Raw genomic sequence first — 24,667 nt, 5'->3', positions numbered from 1 at the left:
ACCTACAGGGTATAACGGAACCATATTATCCAGACTTTCCTGTCCGTTTGTCACCATAGTGTAGGTGTCATGAACCGTGATAGTAAAACAGTAGATCATTTCAAAATAAATGTTTTATTCTTCTTTACAACTTTGCTTGTTTTAGAGATCGATTCCCACTTCACCGGTTTCATTTACTAGGTGTTACATTTAATGTGGTTACACTGGGTTGCAGAATAAAGTGCTTCTAACTCAAGACCTCTATTTTCTTTTTACGTGTTGAAGCCGATTAGGGTCGTTTGATGTACGAAATAAAATGTAACACTTAAATACGAACGATCGGTCATATCGGTTTTATAATAAAACTCCAATGAAGTAATAAATTTGACCCAATTCTGACCTCTAGTTGTATTTATTCAACGCTTCTGAAGTGTACCGATGTTTCGTGATGTTCTATTGGTGTAAAACGGAAATATTTTTCTATGGAAACGAGCATACTTACCTGCTGGTCCCTTATCTAGACACACGGCAGTGTGTCCGCCAAGTTCGAGCAAAAAAAGCGACACACCGGCCGTGAGTTATATTACACGAACCATTTCGGGCCAAATTCGACCCCCCTATAACTCAAAATCTATTTTATTTACGCATATCAAATTTCTAGTATCTGTTGAGACCCCCTCACTTATCTAAAATACAAAATTTCATTAATATACCTATTGTAGTTCTTGAGATATTGACTTCAGAAAATCGCTATTTTTACTATACACTCAGGCCCGCCGTAAGCGGGCGTGCAATGCGTGCACCGCACGCGGGCGGCACGTCCTAGGGGGCGGCAAATCGAGCGACCTATCACGTAATATTAAAAAAATACAATATCTTTTTACCAATTATTTGATTTCAATATTTCCGAACACAGCAATAGCGCTAAGAATATTACTTACACTGCCGGTTTCAGTTACATCTGTTGATCATTTTCAAAATTAAAAATTATTAAAAACGATTTAAGATCAACCATTAGCGTAGCGTGGGGGGAGAGAGCAGGGGGGCAAATGCCCTGGGCGGCACTATTTAGGGGGCGGCAAAATTAACCCATACGGCAAAATTAAACCATAATTACGTAATAAAAATATTTTTACTAAAAATAGATGAGTAGATTAGCAATAAAATTTCAGAAAAAGCCGCCCTCGCTTTGGTCGTCCCCTATCAATTTTGACGGGTTCATCCTTTGCATCCCCAAAAAAATTCGCTCTCGCTGCGCTCGCGCCTTCATGTCAGATATCGCAATCGCAATTTATCTTTGTTTAATTGTTGAGGCATTCAATTCCGAAAAATCATTTTTTGCGCACGTCCGTTATAGCTTTTTGTTCACTTTGGCTTTTTATGATCTGTTTACTTCATGAAAACTCTAAGGAAAAAATCGCGCTCGCTTCGCTCGCGGCTTCATGTACATTTGCACTTCATTTCTGAGCATATCTTACTTTTTGACTTTGCTTTGTTAATTTACAGTGGTTTTTATTTGTTTTGTGTCCTTAGACTAAAAAAATTTCGCGCTCGCTTCGCTCACGCTTCCTTACATATGAAATGTGTTTCATGCGTTGACTTTTTCAACGGGAAACCCACCAAAAACCATTAATAACATATTTTACTGAAATTAAACATTGCTATAGATATTTAAGTTCGTTAGTTTAAGTTACCCATAATCTATTCTAAGCACTTTGATATACATTATGTTGGTACCTACCCATTAATCACAATCTTTCAATACATAGGGGCCACTTGGGTAATGATTGCACTGCATTGATGCCCTAAGCAATTGCTTAGTCTGCTTATGGGCTAACCCAGGAGTTCTTAGGTTACTCTAAGACTTAGAGCATTTCAAGTAAATAAAAAGTTATGTGTAATATATGTTATGTACCTAATGTACCTATTGCAAAATGTATGAATCCAAAAGGAAGTGCGTTTTCTGCAATCAGAGCGGTGCATGTACATATTTTTTTCTGTTGGACAAGTAAAATGGATATGAATGGGGGGGGGGGAGGGGACAGGACCCCCAGGACCCCCCCCCCTTATATATTTTTTGACAAAACCCAGTATAATATGTAGTCGTAGGGCGGCATAATCGGTTTTGCACGCGGGCGAACAAACAGCTAGCGGCGGGCCTGTACACTCACTGACTGACACGAAATGACACGACAAGAAGTGAGATCTGAATAAGTACCAAGTTCCATACACATACCTCAGTTAAAAATAGTTACTTTTTAATGATGTTACTTGGCAAGTTTTAATAGAAAATTAAATACTTGATTCATCGCGTTTAGTAGGTTTATAACAAGGTGTGTGAAAACTTATTCAGATCTCACTTCTTTTATGGGCGAAGCATTCCCATATTATCGAACTTGGCAGCCTTTCACATTTTTGTTTTGGGTGAGTAAATTTTATATCATGCACTAGCTAGGTATGGTAGTTCGATCATTTTATTCTAGTTACACACCTACCATCACAGGGTTTGCTAAGATTTTGACTAAGGTTTTGCTAAGATGTATAGATAGAATAAAAATAGAGGCAAATAAAATAGTTCATACTCTTGAAATAACGTAGGTATTTTCACCTCATTTTTAAAGTAATTAGATAAACTGTAACATTACCTATTATATAAGTACCTAGTCGGCTAAACCTATTAGCGGTTTCAATACAATTTCTCTTAATACAGTAAACAACATTACAAATACCTGAGTACAAAAAAGTACTAAGTAATACTAAGCTAGACAAAAATCTATAGGTACCCACCTACCACTGGGTCTGACATCAAATATCCTGTCTGACATTAAAAGAACAAAAAATAGTACACAACTCCCAACATTTAATGGAGATAAAAGTGTTACACGTAAGCCACAAAACTCAATAGGTACGTATAAAGAGTTCCCGATAAAGTATACTGCTCAGAGAATCAATAGCGGAGAAGGAAGATAAATTACAAGAATGATTGTGTTAATGGCTGAGGCGATGTCCTACGTGGCTCTGTGGAGATATCGCTCACCTAGCAGAATAATGACACATCTACTTTTTTCTTATTTTACAGAAATGAGGGTCAAAGATTTTGCAAACGTTTGAAACGAGGTTATGACTTCATTTTATATTTTATCTTAGATTTTATGGTTTTAACAACTAACGCCGTGCCGTTTTACCACTTTATGAATTATACACTTTTAAACACGGCCATAAAAATCCAATTTCGCTTTTTTTGTAAATGTGCCATTATACTGCTAGGTGAGCGATATTATGAGAGATGCTTTAGAAAAAATATAAAAAAGAAATAGGGAATAATATACCTTACGTTTTCTATGGATGTGTTTCCTAGTCCTGGATAAAAGTACCTACAGTTCATTAATTTACCAAATACCCAAATACACCGACAGCACGTCATTTTCATAAAACGAAAAAAATAACTGTTTACTATGATTTTTCACGTTTAATTTTGAAAGAAAACAGTTGTTTTAAAGAAAAACGGACGTTTAACTTACACCTAAGTCGTTCACACATCTTTCGCATCGCGTATCTTTTAATTTCGCATAGGACACAATAAAATTTAGACAAAGCTTCCAATTTCTCATATTGATTTCACTTTCGAAAAGAATTGTGTACGTCTGTTCTCTTATAATGGAGTCGTTAACACTTCATTTATTTTATCGAACATTGTCTATGAAATATGATTTACCTACAAAATTGCAATGGCTCTAAGTTTTACGGAAAAATTTCGCAAAAAATTGCCAAGTGATAAAAAAATCTATTAAGTAGAGTACCTAAGTACCAGAATAGGTAGGTAGTAGGTAACTAGCAAGGCTTATTTTTGAAATAGGTAAGTAGGTATGTTCCCAGTAACTTCATGGAGTTTCATAAATTTTCTAAGAGAGGAATACATTTCCATGCTTAATAAGTTAGAAAGTTGTGTCAGCATATTCATGTGTTCGCAAGTAAGCTTGCTTTTAATGCTTTGAGTTCTACAAGCTTATTTAGCAGGGTAGGTAGAGCCGGCGTCCCCAAATGCTACTCAGTAGCAGTCGTTGTTACAATTCCACGTCAGAGGCTGTCAGGCGGATTTGAGAAAACTCTGTCACCAGGGCTTGTTAGGTAATTAATAAACCTGCAGCTCACTCGATAACAGTCGTGTATATCTACTTTTTGTTTTGTTATGGAAGAAGAAGCCTGTGTCCAGCAGAGGGTCGATAAAAAGCCTGATGATACCGTATTTTCAACGAAACACATTGAATAACTTAGGTTCAATTTACAATATCTTCGTCCGCCGCCTAACAAAACCTTCACTTATTGGTGTATTTAGCGAATCCAGAGTTTTCCTTCTTATATATCAGAAACGAACCCTATTGTGACGTTCACAAACTGTTCGGGAATCGAGTTTGGTTCGCAATCTCGACGCGTCACGACTATATCCGAAATGAAACTAGTCGGAGTACGAAAAAATGCAAGTTGATAGAGAGGGAGAAATGGCGATAATAGTATTTTTGTACATACTAAGATAATGCGGTCATTTGAATAGTTCATGTTTACCTATTATTTTAAATTGAATCTGTACCTAGAAATTAAATCTATTTTGTATCTATGTTGTTTGTATCCTAAAAGCTACGAAACTACTGAAGCGATATTAAATAACCTTTCATCACCCAGTTATTAATGATCACGGAGTAAAGTTAATCCATGTTTAACCCTATCAAAGTCAAAGTCAAACATTTAGAAAATGTATAGGTAGTTATTTATTTCTTCATTCTTGGTCCCTTTGGCCCTTGGTCTTGGTCACTTTATCCGTGATTAGGTATTGCCGTTGAGCTTGAGAACCTATAATTCTCAGAACGAGGCTTAGGACATAATAAACATCTTACTATGGCAAACATTATAAAGGTTAACGAAATTTCGAGTTTTAGCACGACACGTCTAAACTGTAACAGAGTTTGTATTCAACTAGTTATAGTCTACTTAAGGATTACGCTAGCAAGTATTATTAATATAGTTTGTAGTAACACACTCAGGAAGCTAGACTTAATGTGAGAGTTAGGATTTTAACGACGAAGTGTAACAAAGTTCTTCACTGCGCACGTTTCAATTTTAGCATACCGAAGTCTCGTGGTTCTATGTGCATTAATGTAGTTTATTCCATATAATAAAGTATATAGTGACTTGGTAAGTCAGCAGGTTGATATCGAAGCTAAAACTGATGTTTAAGCGGTAGGGCTGCCATCCGTCCGGGTTTCCCCGGATTGGTCCTCGTTTGGAGCCCATCCGGGGGCCGTCCTGGCGGGTTTTGAAGAATTGTCCGGGGAAAACCCGGACCATTGTGTGAAATTAAAAAAATAATATGAAAATGAGGTCTTGTTTTTTCACATATTATTTTCGGTCTCATCCGGGGAAAAAATGCGATTTACGCCAAATGTCCGGGTTTTTTGAATCTATGCCCGGGTTTGGCGAAATTCGAGATGGCAGCCCTAAGCGGGGGTAGCCAACTCGTGGGCAATACTAATGTGGTGGATGAATACTTACTAGTAATGGGTCACGTAACGTTTTATTCCACAGACTCAAAGAGCAGTCAGCAAACCTTAGGGCTGAAGTCTGCCGAGGCTGTGGGATTATTCGAAAGAGTCAACGCGGCCCTGGTATATAAAAGGCTCCAAAAAAGAAGAAAAGTAACAAGAAGGTACAACATAGGTAGGTCTGACATCCAGTGGTCGTATGATGATTCCACCACTTGAAACAGGATAATAGCAATAGGTTCTGTATCTGGGTGCGGGAAGAGTTGAAGCTATTTAATATTGCCTATCTTATTTGAAGAGTTTAGACTACCACAAAAAGGAAAAAATAAAGTAGGTAATGATACCAAAGAAAATATCATTGTAATAAAAGGAAATGTGTTCGGAAAGTTAGTTGGTCTTGTTTTTCGTATGGAAAATGAGAATCCCAAAATAATATCTAATATTACCTAAAAATATAGCTAAACTTGTATTACGAAGCAATTGTTTGTTTGTCTGTAATGTGTGGCTGTTGTGTTGTTTTTGCTTTTACGCAGACAAAGTTTATTCTAGGGAACGTCGGTTCCTTTATTTGAACCTGAAATTACTTTGTCTTACAGATTCTTTTTAATAATAAGTACCGAGTTTATGTTGCATTTTTAACATGATAGTATGTAATTGGTATGTAATATTATTAACTTAATAATTTACGCGGCTTGTGTTAACTAATAAAAAGTATAAGCATACAGCTTCCAAGACTAATTTTTAGAATTGGGCTTTCTTGTGTGTTCCTTTTAATCTTTATATTTTTAAACAATAAGTTTTGACAATGGCTGCTGCCATCACCTAAATTAAGATTAATTAAGATTAATTTTGTATTATTGTCTTATTTTTATTATTTACGAGGCTCTGCCAGCAGTTTCACTTGCGGATAAAAAGCCAATAGCTTTTTTGGATAAATGGAATATCTTTAAGCATTTTCTAATTAATAATTAAACAACTCTTAAGCTTTATAATATAATATTACTGTAGAGTTATTGATAGTATGTTTTTATTATTATTTAGGTACATGCCTATTAGTCAAACATTTGAACATACTATTATTCAGCAGTATTTTTTCAATTTCTTCACATTTGACATAACTTGCTAAACCCAAACATCAAGTTTACAAATAACATTGAAATAACCCGGGATAATATAGTGCTCGATTTTTCTTTCACACACACACATGTGAACACATATTTTTCCCAGAATTTTAAACCTTCATAATTTGTTATTGGTTCTGAAAAACTTAGCATGTTTCCTGGCGAATTGCCACAAAGACTAAACTATTCTCTTGAACAACACATTGAATGGGTACCTATACCTACTCTTGGGCCATAACGATCATTTGTCAAACATATTTTTGGGAACTTCACATGTTAGAAGTTCGTAACCTTTTCACGTCATAGAAATTTATTTTGTGTCATTTTTTAATGGAGTTTGAAGTAATCGATCTAAGCTTTCACTTAGTGCTTGATAAATAAATTAAACCAACCACATTTCAATGTAACTAATCCAGGATATCGCCAAAAAACATCCCACCTCAACCTGTATTAATATTCATGTAATTCACATAAAAAAACTTCGATAATTCGACAAGGCAGATTTACCTATACGAACTTTCTATACAAACAAATAAATCATTCACGTTAGAATTCCTTGGAGATTTCAAGGAGCACGACTTTGGGACATGGTACCTACATACTTAGGCCTTTGTCGTGATATATGGGGGACGTAGTAAATAAACATAAATATTACGTTTAATTTATACACTAGTCTCATTAGATGTGTGGTCTTTGACTTGGAATTAGACACAAGTTGGATATCATTTGTTAATTTGAGACAATGCTCCTGATTTTCACGTGGCGAGTTTCTACCACCATCATCATCATCTCCCGAGCCTTTTCCCAACTATGTTGGGGTCGGCTTCCAGTCTAACCGGATTCAGCTGAGTACCAGTCAGTGTTTTACAAGGAGCGACTGCCTATCTGACCGCCTCAACCCTGTTACCCGGGCATCCCGATAGCCCTTGGTTAGACTGGCGTCAGACTTACTGGCGAGTTTCTACCAAAAACGAAAATTTTTGTACACAATTTATAACTAAGTATGTGCTAAAGTGAGAAGACCAAGAATTATATTATGCGTGCGTCACATTATCACACACCTGTGGAATCACGCCTGAAAATCAAAAATGTGCACTGTTCTCTCAATTATCATAAGGCCTCAAGCAAAAAGTAGTTCATAAAACTTGCGCTGAAAGGAAATCTACCACATTCATAGTGTGTTAAGGTTGTACGCTTTTACACTACACTGAAAAACCTAATCTACGAATTATAATAAGTAGGCTACATTTTATTCTTAAAAAAATATACGGAACCGTTCCTACAAAATGCTATTATGTTTTTGACGCGTTCTTTCTTCTGAACTCAGTTTCAAGTGTCTGAGTAATAGGTGTAGGTAACTGAGAACGATAAAGGGTTAACTTTTTATAGTCTCGCTGTGAGATTACACGAGTCTGCACGCTATCAGTCACGGAAAGGTTAACACTGGCCATTTGAAACAAGATATAAGCAGAAAAAAAAGATTCTAAACTGAAGTAAAGAACGACTATAGAAATTAATAAAAATAACTTAGTTATAAAATACTATGCATTTGTGTAGGCGTGGGAAGTATTCTTGTCGGGGAGGAGATGAATCCGCAGGCAACAGCTAGTATCTTTATACATATTAATTAATATTGTAAAGCTAAACAGTTTGTTTGCTAGAAAGCGCTAATCTTTGTAATAAAAAAATGATAGATTAAGAAGCCCATTTAGCGAGTATTTAAGACTATATGCTACTCTTCTCTGGATGCGCAACATAGTACCTACCAATCGAATGTTTTCCAAACATGGAGACAAAATCATCCTCATTCTATATTTGGTTCAGCTTCATACCAACCACAAACAAATATAATACCCACGCAACATATTGTACCGAACTTTGAATTAAAAGTCGAACGTTAACAAAGTTTATAACAATAACGATGCGTAACATTACATAACGTTATCGTAATTGTTAACGAAACGTTATGTTAACTTCGTAACATTCTGTTAAACTTGTAATGCGTGCTATGGGAAGTTTTGGGTTACAAAATAAAGTTAGAAGTTTGAAACATTTTAACAAAGAGATAAATATAATTATTTTTGGGTACTGTACTGTACTGTAAGGGTACTGCAACACATAATAATATTTTCATCTTATTGCTGAATGTTAAATGTTTAGATCAGGTTACCTGCGTCCCACGTAGCATATAGGTATATACAAGAAACTATGAATATAAGCCCAATTTCGCACCGTTTTATTCTACTAGTTTTCTCCTTTTTACATTACAACTAAATGAGGTAAAACGCAGTACGAACATCCTTTGAAACCAGAATATAAAGAGATAATGGGCAAAACCACGTTCCAACGAACTGCACTGTAAAATGCTCTACTGAATAAAAAACACGATCTTAATAGCTGGCCATTTAGTTTAAAAACAGACGAAGTAGAGTATTTAGTGTGGCGTACTATACACAGGGGCGTAGTTGCCGCCGTACCTGCCGTATCAATTACACGGGCCCCAAGGCACCGGGGCCAACATGTTAGCAAGGAAAACTATATAAAAACTTCGCAATTTTTTATTTCGCAAATCACCTAAGATTTTTGGGGATCACTGTCACTATTGCAAAACGTGATATAAATGGTTTAACAAATCAGTTTTGGAGAGTTTTTAAATAATTTGTTTAATTTAATTCGTTTTTTTTTCCAAAAACTATCTAATAGAGATGACAAATAAATATTAACTTTAATTTTACACAGTTTTTTTGTGATAAATATTTGCTCTTCCTAAGGCCCAATCTTTACTCTTATTATGGGTCCCAAGCAGTTTGGCCCCGCCAAGGCACGTTTCGCTTCTGACTATAGAGTACATAGTTTGAGCGTGTTCAGAGGTCGTTAGAGGTTAGGTCGCGGAAATAGGCTAAAATGGACAGTTTGCAAACTTGCTGCTCGGCATAGATAGTGTGTTTGTAGGCTTTAGAACGGGTGTCACAGTTTTAATTGAATGTGCTGACGTACACGACACGGGGAAACCACAGGAGTACTACGTGCGTTCCGGTGCCTGTATATTTTTTTAATGATGTAGTTTTAAATTTTGAGGCAGTTTGAGCCTTATATCTTCATAGGCATACATACTTTTTGGGGTCTTTCAATCGGTTATTGAGCCTTAAAAAGTGTGACAGATTTTTTTTTAATTGTACTTAAGAATGTCATAGAAATGGTACAGTATCATGGAGTTATTTTTCAAAATAAAACACATTAAGATCGGAACAAAAATCGCTAAACAGAAGAACCAAGGATACCTTCAGTGAAAAATAATTTATTTTTGCGTAATTTTTATTAATGCAACTTTGAAAGAAACTGACATTTAGGCATAAACAAAGATAGAAAAAAAAAACATTTCGAGTTTTTCTCATTTCACAAAATCATGATTGATGAACCGCTTTACGAATGTTGTTAGTAAAATATGGAAGGTTTTGGAGGTAAAAAATACTGAGATATACGAAGCTATGTTAAGAAACATCAGCGTTAGGTAAGGAAAAATAAGGTCTAAAAATCATGACTAATATTTGCAAAAGTACCTAATTCTATGCTAAGAAATGAGATAGGCTACTTTTTATCTGACTGCGGGAGGTAGTAGAAGCTATACGTAAACCTCTTATTGCAGCTGAAAATGTGGTAATGTTTATGATGAAAGAGTTATTTTTTTCGCAATATCAATAATAAATGTGTTGAAAGGTGAAATACCTAGGTACATGTAATTTGTAGCTGTCCTTAATTTGTTATTAGCACTCGTACATTACATTGTCACATTGCTAATTGATGAAACGGATAAAACTCTTTATAATCAATACTGATATTAACACGTCCACTGAAAAGTGCCTACGTGGTACCGCAGGGTTGGTACAGGTTTTTAATGTCGTACCTAAAGTCATTAAAAGGTATAATATGTATACGTATGCTCCTAGGGTACAAGCTACTTTAAAATGACTTGTTTCTCTTCAATCAATAAATTATACCTTCTGGCCTTCAAAATGTAAGGTGTGTAAGTCTACTAGGTACCTGAAAAAAAATTACAGATTACGTACTTATTAATATACACTTTAAACAGCCCTACCAAGACTTCTCCATAAAACGGAAATATCCTCTCTCACCAAAACTCAACTACTAAACACATGTTTGACTACCCAAAATATTTTAACCTGGCAACCCTAGCAGCCATTACTTAAATTACTGTCCGTCAGCCGCACAGACGTACAGCATGTATCCCTTTCACATAGCCAAACGAACTGCGAAAATTACTCCACCCTGTATATGCATATATTTTTTTCTTTTTAATGTGTGCCATCCTTATTTAGCGGAGTATATTTTTTAGTTTGCAGGTAAAAACTGTTGCTTTGGTAAAACGTGTGTGCTTTTATAATAAGAGAAGTTCTTTAGAAAAGTTTTTTTTTACTTGCATGCTTTGATTAACTTGGCAATATTTTGTGCCTACGTTATCTTTTCCTATTTTTTTTATTATGTGCTTTCTTTTGGGCACTTATGTTTTTCTTTCTGGAATTGAGCAGCATCTTTCAAAGTTTCATTAATAAAAATAGTCAGTTTAGCCTGAGAAGAAGCTAAACTTACTTCATGATTTGGGCAAATAGTGTAGGTCGTACTTCTGGACGGTTGTTTCGAAGATTTGAAGAAGGTGTCGGGAAGATGATGGATGCGGGCTGCTCCAGACCGGGATCGTTGAAACTTATTGGGGAAGACCTATGTTCAGCAGTGGACGATAATTGGCTGTGTGAGAAGCTAAATACTACATCGATCAAAAATTGATGACGAGTTATGAAAACAAATTAATTTTAGAAAGTTACCAACCAAGTCTTTTATTAGCCCTTTGTGAACATTTTAATAAGACCTGTAACATCCCTGATATGGGATAATTAGGGCAAAGCAGTCACCTGTCTGGCGTTCCCCTACTAATTGATAAGAAGAAGTCGTGATTGCCAACTTGCTAAACTAATTAGTACGTTTTGTTCCAACTTCGAGATGCCAAATGCAATCAGTTAAATCAAAGTTTAACATTCTGCTGTTTGAGATACGATTCTTTTAATTAGTCTGAATTTTTAGAAATAGGTCTTCTTTTAGTGAAAAAGTAGAAAAAGTGGGTAGACTAATTTTATAAATGGAAAAATAAATATGTCCCTTGAGCTATCATGTCATAATTTGGCACATAGGTAGCCTTAATAGCCCTCGATAGGATCCGCTTTGTTTTCTAATAAACTATGTATATTCTGTATTTTTTTACTCTGATAAGTTCATTTGTTCAGTCAATGTTTGCTCATAATGACTGTCAAAGGTCTACCAACGACTTGTAATCAACTTGACGGATGGGCCCTTTGGGACTGCTACTGAAGGGAAAGCAAAAAATGTATTTATTAAGATATAATTTAACAAGCTTCATCAGCGGATTCACCCGCATCCCATGAAAACTACACTCGCACCCTGATAAAAAGATGCGTTTATTTTTCTTCGATGAATAGGCTACCTATCTAACACTGAAATATCTTTAAGGTACCTACCAGCAGTTGCTGAAATAGGGTCGCTCAAGCAAGTAAACAAACTGTAAAGCTTTATAATATTATAATAGTATAGATATTAATGGAAGTAATCAAGGACGGTGTACACAAGGCCTTGCTAGTTAAGCTTAACTACATCTAAGGGATTATGGATATCTCAGGGAGGATCCGGATGAACGAGATATTTTGATCCCCTCGAATATTTGCCAAATCGGAGATTCAATTAACATTGGAATTAGTGTGCATTATAAATGATTCAATTGATGTTACGATGTAATTTGGAGCTTATAAGTAATTCATTGACATGGTCTTTAAAAATTTGAATTGCTTATGGGATTACCCGAAGCGGAAGAATTTTGTTTAACGGATTTTAAACCTATCTAGAGAAAACCTTATCATATGTGTTATTTCGTTTATAAGCTTCTTGGCCCCTCACATTACTTTAGGAGTCTTTTAGAAAAATAAGGGTTCTTTCAAATTGGACGTTTCGTGTCAGTGCGGCAACGGTGCGTATGTCCCGCGCACGGATGTTCATTTGTTTTTATACAATCGCGCAATGAGGCATTCTGACTGCGGTAATAAACTAAAATAATTAAATAAATAAACTTCTAGGACAGTAAAACGACGTAAATAAAAACTTTTACAGTGCAACATTAAGTATATGCAATTTCATTATCCAAATAAACACTTGGCCCCATTTCAGCGCCACAAAATTTGGGTTCGGCCTCCAGGGGGTAATAGGAAATTTTATGCATCCTCAAATTTCCAAGGAGAGGGACTTGAGCTAACTAATGCCATAAACTTTGAGGAAATTAAGGGTATCTTAGGCCCTTTTTGCACTTGGAAATTTTCTTTAAATAAGGGTGAAATAATGAGGTTTTATGCAAGAGTAGTCTTGTTAAGAAATGTCTTATTTGATTGTACTTATGTTGAACTTTGATATGCATATCCTTACCTTACAATATGCAATACATACAACACAAGTTTAATGTAGCTTTGTTTTGTTTATTTAGCTGCTGAGATCGATATTCTTTCTAGAAGCTACAACTAAGCCAAGTCACATTCATTTACTGTAATTAGGCTTGCAAGGTTTACATCAAATAACATTGGACAGCACCTCAAAAAGGCCCTCCTTTCACCGCTTCTATAACTTATAACCCATGTAATATAACCAGAGAAACATAATAATGTATCTAACACTCTTCATGACGTTAACTGGGCTACCTATAAGTTTGACGCCTGTCCTGACCAGCCGTAGCCATAGAGTTATCCGGAACTTTACGCTGCAAAGTTTTTTGACACTCGTTATCCGGAGACAACCGTCTATAAACTATTGCTGCGCTTAACTTGTACTAGAAAACTATCTCGCGAACGATCTTATATTTTTGTGATCACATACAATGGAACTGGTTTATAAAGAAATCAAAATTACAAGAACTCTTGCAAACTGCAATTTTTTTATCGGCAGTTACTTTGTGCTCGTAAATGAGTATGTAAATTAATGGTAGTGCGCACATTGCAACGTTCAGGTACCGGCCGGTGTTAGACCGACTAAAGTGTGTTTTTTTATTGTATAAGGAAACGGGTAGTTATTTAATTATTGACATAAACTGTGAACTGACCACCGGGTCCTACTATCGATTGATAGTAGTTTAGTGTACTAGTTACTGGTACTCAGCTGTCTCCGGTTAGATTGTAAGCCACCTAGCCTCTAATATACAGTATTCAGTGGCAACGCATAAGACCATCTACAGGACTGCACAAGCTTAAAAGCTTTCGAGCAACTAAATCTCATTTTAACACTTAATCCAAAAACAAACTAAGACGGAAAGCCGCAAATACAGGCACACTACAGTTTATTAGCAGAGAATATTAAAGAAACACTCCTGGGAAGCTGTATAAACATTACATAAATGTGGGATAGACACGAGTGCGGAAATTACATGTTTGGACGGTCAACCGTGACATACGGGAGGCAAGGATAGGAAGGAAATATTATAATATTGTACGGTCAGTGTGGCGGTTTTTGGACTATTTGTTGCGTAATTTATAATGAAGACCCTCTATGAAGAGCTTTAGATAAACCTTTATGAATAGTAATATGTGTAGTTTTATATTATTTTCTTTTGCTGTATTAAGAAGACCGACTTCTGTACATTGGGTATGACGTGTACGAGTACTTTAGAATATGATCTAATATGATAAAGATTTGCTATTTTCCTTCCTTTGTTTTAACCATAGTTTTTCCAATTCAATCCGAAACCATGGTTTCGTTCAGTTATATATTTCTTCTTTTGACAAAATAATGTCATTCGGAACCCATTCAACAAATAATTTAGATGATTTCAATATTAAGACATGGAACTCCGGAAACTTACTATACTTAGTTGAAGTCCCCCTACTACTACAGACCCGATCATCCTATGACCGTAAGTCGTAAATTTTCAAGAACCGTGACTGTGGACCAAACTGGTTTGCACCAGTTCCAATGCAGGTAACTTTGAAGTAAATTTGGTTAATGTGACGTGGAAACCGACCATGTTAGTATATTAAACCACAAGTACATATTATACAAGGTGCCTTACATACATAGCATTTTGACTTTGTAATAAATCCAATTTTTAAGAAAATTTAAAGCTGAAGGGAAATCGAAGTGACGTTTGGCTTGGTACCTACTTTTAAGCTAAGAATTTGTATGCGCTTCTGTCATTTATATGTTCATCCATAGACGAAATTACCTATAGGTAATTGCAAGAGAAACTCTCTCTGAAATTAGTTCCATCAAACTTTTGAGCCGTATGTCTCAAAAGAAGCGAGATATGTGTCTGTATTTTTATCTTATTTAACCTTTATTCAAGCACAGATAATATAATTCATTTAATTGTGATAAAGTAACAGACACACGGTTCGATCAGTCTGAAAGCAAGGCGGTTGGTCCAAGGATGGGAGACCATCTTGTCATAACCAGTTCCTCCACGTTACGGACAGCACGTTTTGGAGGGTCCCGGCTGTTATTTGAAAAATGAACAAAAAATGATTTGAAGGGTCAACCAATCTATTATGGTCAGAAGCTGTGTTACACAGTTTAAGTTGTCCATGATAATGATAACATGTTTTTCTTAACTCCGATAACATACAAAGAGATTGTAAAATAACCATTTGAACGATAATGGTAGGTAAGTATTGTAGGTTGGTAGTATATAATGTTGTTGGCAAGTACGTAAGTATGGTTGTTGCAGGTACATATGAGATCAAAAAGCTTTTTGGCAGTGACCGATTAGAATGCAAACCTTTTGAGATTTTTGTACCAAGATTAAAATGCGATGTTCTCGATAACTGTGCAGTATTAAGGTAGTTGTCCGGTATTGGCATCAATCAAGCCAGGTCCTAACCAACTAAGGCCTATTTTCGGCGACAAAAAACGTTAGCGTTTCTTCAACTGTTTACTTTGAAAATTCAACGTGAAACAATTGAAGTAAACAAACGTTTAGTGTTTATGTTGTCAGTAAACTTGGGGCCCAAGGATATACCTCGCTAAGTTAGTCGCCTTTCTATTTTTTTTTGTGTATTGACTATTGAAGCATTAAATTAATTACAAACCATACAACATTTTTTTTTACAAAATCCTTGACATAAAAGTCGCATTTAAGCCTATGACACTAGGGTCGCATTTCCTATACTTCGCTGAATTTCTTTCTTTTATTTATATTCACTCTCACACGTGTTCGAGTATACTTTTATTTGCATGTTGCAAAAGGCAAAAGGGAGGAAATTGGCTGTCTCGCGATACACGTCAACTTGTTACTAACAACAAACATTATCTGGTGTCTTAGAAGGTTCCAGAAATAGAATTGTGGGCTACAAGGTCTTGTGGGCTAGTACTTAAATCGTCGCGAGATTTAAGTAGGTACTCGTATTTACTTTCTTAGTAAAATCGCGACAAGCTTTTAAAACATATAAATTGTGTCAAATATGTTAAATTTGAAATGTCGTTATAAGTTGACAGTAAAGTTACAGTAAAAGTTTATTATTTTCTTTTTAGTGCATTTAAATAAAAGCTTGTTTTAAAAGATTTTTTTTACCTCAATTTATTTTATACTTTTTAGTTTTCACCTGGTAAGTTCCTAATTCTAAATTCTGTAACGGCGGTCATCTTAGATTTTGATTTGGTAAAGTGCACTTTATTCTACTTGTCAAGCCCTGTCATTGGATACCCATATGGATGGGATTGAAAAAAATAGGTTGTTCATCATTTTGTAGCGGCGGCCATCTTGGATTTTTATTTCGTAAAGTGCAATGTGTTCTACTTGTCAATCCCTTTCATTTGATACTCATATTGTATAGGTACCCTAAAAATAAGAAGTCCGCCATCTTGTATATTTAGCCATGTTGGATTTAGGATGACGTCACATAGCTTAACATGCATTGTCATCCAAACTAAACATGTATGCAAAATTTCAGCTCAATCGGTTGAGGGCAAGTGCCTTAAAATTGAGTTGTAAAATTCCACCCGAACACACATAGTTACATACATACATACATTGCAAGTTAAATAAAAGCTTGTAATAATAAAAGCTTGTAAAAAAAGCTTGTAAAATAAAAGCTTGTAAAAAGCAGTGAAATCCACTATGACTTAGTATTTCTACCCAAAATATCAAGTCAGTATATTACACGAGATGATGAACTCTCTATACAGAAATCGAATAATATTCGAGAGATCAAAACTCGATTCATCTTTAAAGAGATATTCAATTCATTCGACTAACCTTCGCTCGAGTTAAACTATTTCATCGAGCGATTTAAGTAAGTCGATTGGTCTCATTGAATGGAAAACGGCCATCTATTTTATTTTAAAGCGTTCTTTTTTTGAATCATAGATAAAAGGAGTTTTCTTTCTCGAGGCTTTATTTGGGCTGTTTCTGGTTCGGTATATTATGAGCTTTTTTAAGGACAGAAAATGTTATTCTCCTTAGTCTTTTCCGATACTTTTGAAGAGGACATAAAAAAAAATAGTATTTACCATGGTCCATCGAATAATGGGTAATTATTCATATTCATATTATTTATTTGCATTCCACAATGTATAAAATAGGTGTAACAGTATGGCTTAGAGCTAAGTACAATTGTGGACCCTGTAGGGCACAGCAAAATAAAATTTAAATTAAACTTACACTTAAACTAACATAATAAATCTATAAAGAGAAAAAAGAAAATATAAAAATCCAACAATTGACCTTATTATTAAACATAAACATTTTTCGTTTAGGAAAACTTAAACATAAGACTAGACTATAGGCTAAACAATTAAATAACAGGTATTCACTAAAAATACTAAAGAACGAAATACTGCAAGATCGGAAAGTGTGATGTGTTGTACTGTGTTGTGTGTAGTATTAACAGTCTTATGTTTTCTGAATAAACAGACTTAAACTCTAAAAACTATTACTTTTTGAGTTAGACTAGAAGTTCTTTAGGTGATCGTGTTTATCCAAATAAACTTATAAAATATCTAAAAAACTTTCAGAAGGTCATTTTATTTAACTGGGTCATTTTTAAATCACCTAGGTATATCATATCATTCTGGAATTATATATTAAATTCTTGACCGTTATTTGAAGCTTACTAGTTTGAGATAGGCACCTACGTGTTTTCCGCTTTTATCTCCGTCCTTTTCTACCCCATATCTTGCATCTCTCTCGCACACCGACCAGTTTCACTCCCCACCAGGCAGGAGGCGACGAGTGTTCTCGGCGGCCACAGTTCGTCATTGGCGTCTTGTTTTCCGCCCGAGAAGGTTGTCTAACCAACCGCTGTAGTATTTCGTTGAAAAATAAACTCAGTGCTCTCGCAGAACACAGGTGAGTTTATAATATTTTATACAATTTGTTAACGGTTTTACCGTTCGATATTCGATTTTGCGAAATCAAGTGTTAATATTTTGTACATCTACCCCTTTTTTGTCACGAGTTTCTTCCGTGTACTTTTTTTTTCAGTAATTTGTTTTCAGAATGAGTGACTTATAAAGCAAATACAGATGCGGTAAATAATAAAGCTACCACAGCCCGTGCACGTGACTATGGAAAAGAAAGCAAGCCCGAAGTTCCTAAGGCACCTGTGGCCCTAGTTCAATCCTGCAAGGCGTTCAACGGTTTGACAAAAAAGAATGGTGTGAGGTGCGGTCCAACCAGCATCTCCTTAGTTCGGACTGATCACTACCGCACTTGAAGAGGGCTGATGGTGTCAAGAAAGCTTTTCGGCCTTGAAAGACTTGGTACGCTCCCCTCGGACTACCAGTAAGTCTGTTAGCCACCTCCCATGGGGGTCGGCTCATTATCACGGCGTGTGATGGTTTTCGGCCTTGAAAGACTTGGTACGCTCCCCTCGGACTGCCAGTAAGTCTGTTAGCCACCCCCCGTAGGGGTCGGCTCATTATCTCGGCGTGTGATGCTTTTCGGCCTTGAAAGACTTGGTACGCTCCCCTCGGACTGCCAGTAAGTCTGTTAGCCACCCCCCGTAGGGGTCGGCTCATTATCTCGGCGTGTGATGCTTTTCGGCCTTGAAAGACTTGGTACGCTCCGCCTAGGACTGCCAGTAAGTATGTTAGCCACCCCCCACAGGGGTTGGCTCATTTTCACGGACCCGCGCAGGGTACCAATCTTGCATGTTGCGAGACGCAGCATCATTACAAAGTGGGGACCAGTAAGTATACTAGCCACCCCCCACAGGGGTCGTTTCATTATCACGGACCCGCGCAGGGTACCAATCTTGCATTTTGCGAGTCGCAGCATCATTACAAAGCAGGGACCAGTAAGTATACTAGCCACCCCCCGCAGGGGTCGGCTCATTATCACGGACCTTCGCAGGGTACCAATCATGCATGTTGCGGGTCGTACCATCATTGCAATCTACCCTCGCAGGGTGGCTTTTTGGATCGACTTTCGAAGAGTCGCCATTATAACCTTCCCTCGAAGGGAAATGGTAATCACACTCACGCTGAATGGCGTGTGACGCAAAACTCTAAAAGCTCCCTTGGGATATCACGAGTAAATTACAATAGGAACCATGTCCAACAGAGGAAACAGAAAGCGTCCAGGACCGCAGGCGGACTTTGATGCGTCCAACAAGGCACGTAAGTTATGACTTTCCAGGCGGGTTGCCTAACATTATATCAAGACCAATGGAAAGAAATGGGAGCTCCGCCTTTCTTGTCAAAAATAATAACTGGGTATCGCATACCATTGGCCAAGAGCCACCTTTGATAGATAATGCCAGATTTGACCAGAGAGTCCAAAGAGATGGATGTCGTCATATCCCAAATGATAAAACAAAAAGTTTTATTGATAGCTGCAAATTCTGCCAGCTTTCTTTCCAATATGTTTCTTGTGCCCAAAAGGCGACGGAAAGAACCGTCCAATACTCAATCTCAAGGTTCTCAACAAGTTCATAATTACGGAACCCTTCAGTTTAATAAATGTTTTTCGGGTGCTAGAGTTTCTTCAGAAAGACGAATGGCTGTGCAAGTGGATCTCGCCCAGGCTTACTTCTACCTTCCGGTAGCCGGAGGTCACAGACATGTTCTTCGACTAGTATACAGAAGAAGACTGCTTCAGATTACGTGCCTACCATTTGGCTTAAGCACGGCACCCAAGACCTTCGCCACAGTGACCAATTTGGGTGGCTCAAACTTTGAAAACTCAAGGGTTACTTATAATTGTGTATCTCGATTTTCTGGTGGCTCACCAAGATATATTTGCCTACTTTGGGATCATTTGCACCACGTTTTGGATGGCAAGTGAATAAATCGCAAGCATTATCAACAAGATAATGACAAAACGCACTACGTGACAAACAGCACGACAAACTTAGAAGACCTGCATAGCTTGATAGGACTTTTAAACTTCGCAAGTTTTCGTTGTTCCATACGGCAGACTGCATTACCGGGCTCTCCTCACTTTCCTCAATGCAGTGTTGAACAGCAATCTATACCTACCCTATTCATGGAACCGTGAGCCAAACGGTGAACAAACCATAAAAAGGGTTCTTATAAGTCACGATTGAAGTAATGATCATATTTTATAAAAATAACTACGAAAGTAATATACTGACAACATTAGAAAGGATATTTTAGAACGATGTCTGTGGAACTTATGCAATCTTTTCAAACTTATTTGAAATCAAATATGTATAATAAAGGCCGTAAATTATTTTCTTAATTTTAATGAAATATGTAGTAAATCGTTTACATGTAAAATGAACCTAGAAGTCTTGACTGTCATACATAGAACCCTACTTAATTGAAGACCACGATACTAAGAACATTTTACATAAAAATGTGACGTTTTTGTCATCGGTCGGGTTATACCCACCATTTTGAAAAAGTGTCATTCTTTGGTTACATTGTGGGCTCACGGCTCGGTGAATGGAGTATAGCAATGTTGAACCTACCAGCAGATGCCTTAGCAGATCTAAAGTGGTGGCTGGTCAGCTGCCACCAAACCTTGGATATTCATTCGCCACTTCCCTGTCACCTTATAACCACGGACGCCTCCGATGTAGGATGGGGGCACAACTGAACGGAACTCCCGTAATGGGTTCATGGAACGAGAGAGAAAAAGGCTTTCACTGCGATCTGAAAGAGATGCTTGCAGTATTAACTGGAAAATCACGGCAAGTTGCTAAAGAGATCAACAGCCATTTTTCAATGCAAAAATGGGACTGTGGTGTCATATCTAAGAAATCAAGGTGGCACCCGATCAAGGAGCCTACCGAACTTGACGTACAGAGTATTCAGTTATCTTGAGCTGTATCAAATCTATCACGTCGTGAATCATATACCAGCCCTATTCAACAGTCAGGCAGACCATCTCTCCCGACACAAACCTCCACCGGAGTGGCATCTTGTATCAGCAGTGGACCTACTTGCCTCGAAGCGAGCCCAGGGACACATAGTTGTGTACTACGTGCCCCTAGATCTGAAGGACCCGAAAGCGGGGTTCCACGATGCCTTTTTCTCAAGTTTTGACTTACCCGCTAGCATGGGTATTACCGCCACCTTACCTTATACCGTAGGTCCTCAGTCATCTCAATTCAGGAACGGGAGTTAATCTCATAGTAGTTCCTTCGGTGGCACCAGGTATTTTGGCGAGCAGATTTGAAGTCCCGATCATTAGCAGTACCCTACACACTGATGAACCTCGAGCAGAAACCGATAGACACAGCAACGGGGATACCCCCTGCCAAGGTCAGGGAAATGGGGGGGGGGAGGGACAAGGAGTCTCTCCGACTGAAGTCTTCTTCAATCCACACGCAACACTTATCAATCAGCTTGGAGTCGATGGTTAAATTGGGGCGAAAAGTATGAAATTGGATCCTATGAATCCTTGAATCCCTATTTGGACCTATACTTACCCAATTTTTAGCAGACTTACACATAGTAAATAAACTAACATACAATACTATTTTATTACACAAGTCAGTTATAGCTACACTATGCAATGCAGAAACCACTGGAGAGCTAGGTTCACACGTTCTAGTCGGACACAATTTAAAATCAATAGCGCTGAGCAAACCTGTTCCCCGGGAAGCCGTCCATCTGGAATAATGATCAATTGGTAACCTACTTAAGTGCAGTAAACGTAGACGAGAATAATCCATTTGCAACTTCCAGGCACACTGCTGCTCTTTCTTTTGCTAGCTTGTTTCGGAAAGGCGAGTCCATGATCTTTCCTTGCTTGCAATAGACCCAGAACATTTCAAAAACAACAAAGATAATTTAATCTTATGGCCAGTCTTTGGCTCTAAGACCGACAGTTCTAGTCATAGGCAGTCGGGTTGTTGTTTGATGGATAATCAGGAAAATATAAATCTAAGTCCAGTGTATTGGGTCAGAAAGACTAAAGCCTTGTTAGAAGATAGACGGACATCGGCTAATTCCTTAAATTTATTTATATCCGTTAGAGGCCAACCAAAGGCAGGCACCCGAACGATGATGCGGGTGGATTAAGACATTGTTAAAAGAGGCAGGAATAACTACAACCCCAGGAAGCTTCCACTCGGCGGTAGCGTCAAAATCTGTGTTGACAATATACTTTTGGACGATATATTAGCAAAGGGTAATTGGCGATCAGGCAATACATTTGCCCATTTTTACAGAAGGGAAAGATACCCACTAAATAGAAGTAGCAAGTTATCTCGATTATTTAATTAATCCAGCTGATTAATGTCTATATTTTTGTTACTATTGTTATTAAGAAGTATCGCAATGTTTTTGTTAATTACTATTAGAAAATGAAATCAATTTTGCTTTTGTTCTTGCATCTCTCTTTTAATTTTTATTACTCATCCTTCGAGCCCATTTCCCATCTATGTTGGGGTCGGCTTCCAGTCTAACAGGATGTAGCTGAGTACCAGTACCAGTTAACTTTGATTACATTAGTATTCCAGGACGCAATACACATACTTACATGTGATTACTCGTGTACCTAAGTACCTATTTACATACACAATTTCATTGTGCTTTTGCTCACATTGGCGTCCACTTCCACCAGGCGATAACAAACACGTCTCAAACTAGTAAGCTTCAAATAACGGTCAAGAATTTAATAGCAGCGTTTTACCTGAAATAAAACGCATATTAAATACTTACCTTATTTGAAGCTTACATTTTAATTTCTGCCTGGTGTTTTCGACTCAATGACGAACTGTGGCCGCCGAGAACACTCGTCGCCTCCTGCCTGGTGGGGAGTGAAACTGGTCGGTGTGCGAGAGAGATGCAAGATATGGGGTAGAAAAGGACGGAGATAAAAGCGGAAAACACGTAGGTGCCTATCTCAAACTAGTAAGCTTCAAATAAGGTAAGTATTTAATATGCGTTTTATTTCAGGTAAAACGCTGCTATTATACAAAAAAATAGATAATACCTAAGTACCTACGGTTCAAATTGTCATAAAAATCATCCATCCTCCGAGCCTATTTCCCAATCATGTTGGGGTCGGCTTCCAGTCTATCCGGATTCAGCTGAGTACCAGTGCTTTACAAGAAGCGACTGCCTATCTGACCTCCTCAACCCAGTTACCCGGGCAACCCGATACCCCTTGGTTAGACTGGTGTCAGACTTACTGGCTTCTGACTACCCGTAACGACTGCCAAGGATGTTCAATGACAGCCGGGACCTACAGTTTAACGTGCCATCCGAAACACAGTCAATGGTGTCTAAGATATACTTAGAAAGTACATACAAACTTAGAAAAGTTGCATTGGTACTTGCCTGACCTGGGATCGAACCCGCGCCCTCATACTTGAGAGGTTGGTCCTTTACCCACTAGGCCACCACGACTTTTGTCATAAAAATATAAACAAAAAATATTTTATTCATCCAATTATTTTATTTCGTGAGTATTGCTTACTAACATACTGACCTTACAAAAAATAACCTTATATGACCTTATAAAAAACCTATTATCTCAAGACAGCATACGTCCCATTACACGGCCGATCATAACCGATCCGATTGTTTACTTTTACTTACTATCGTAAATTGAAATTCAATTACCGTAACCTGCAAAGGGCTATGACCAGTTTACAAAGACCTCCCTCGCCCCCTTTTGTGTTCACGTCATAGGGTACTGCAGAGTTTCGTCGAAGAAGGTTAGAGGTCCAAATAAATTGGTCTGGTGACTCTCTGCCTTCAGTTTCGCGGTGGCCGCGGTTTCAGTCGCACGCTGCGGGAACTTTAATATTATCTAAAAATAAAAACGACAAATTAAAATACGTTGTATAGTAATACTATTGATAGCAGTTCGTGGTATAAAGTTCAAGTGGTAAGGAGTTAGTTGTTTCGTGTTTCCAAAAAAAGTTTTCAAACTTTGAGGTAAGTTTTTGAAGTTACGTAAAGTTTTAAGTTTAGTTTTTTTTTTGAGGGAAATTGTGTTCTTTTGTAAGTAGATATGGGTGTTGTTATTTACAATCATATGAAATAAAATAATATAACATATTATTCAATAAAAAAAAATAGGGCACAATTCTTTGCCTCTAAAAACGGGGGGATGATTTTAATTTGCTTTATTATATTGATCGATGGAGAAATATTTTAAAGTTTTTTTTTTTAATTTAAAAAACAAGTTTTTTAATATATTTTAAACCATTTATTATCTTTGTATTAATTCTTTTGTGTAATAAAGATAGGTAATAAATGCGTGATGTGCACTGTAGAAGTTGTTATCAGTACGGACAATGTTCTGAAGATAACATAATAATAACAATTAAAGTCGCATCAAAAATATAATTATTTAGGTAGATTAATGTTCATTCATATTTGTTGATAAAGTGTTATAATCTTCTCTTGTTCATTTAAACTTCAAGAATAATAAAGAAACAATGATGTTAGAACCGCATTCATACTTGGGGGATATAATTTGGTAAACTATTTCAGAATCGCTAACATACATGTCCATGTCCGGAAGGTACACTATGTAATTTCGTACAT

The sequence above is a fragment of the Helicoverpa zea genome, chromosome 23, assembly GCF_022581195.2.
Source record: "Helicoverpa zea isolate HzStark_Cry1AcR chromosome 23, ilHelZeax1.1, whole genome shotgun sequence".
Classification (NCBI taxonomy): Eukaryota; Metazoa; Arthropoda; class Insecta; order Lepidoptera; family Noctuidae; genus Helicoverpa; species Helicoverpa zea.
Note: the sequence above shows the minus strand (reverse complement) of the source record.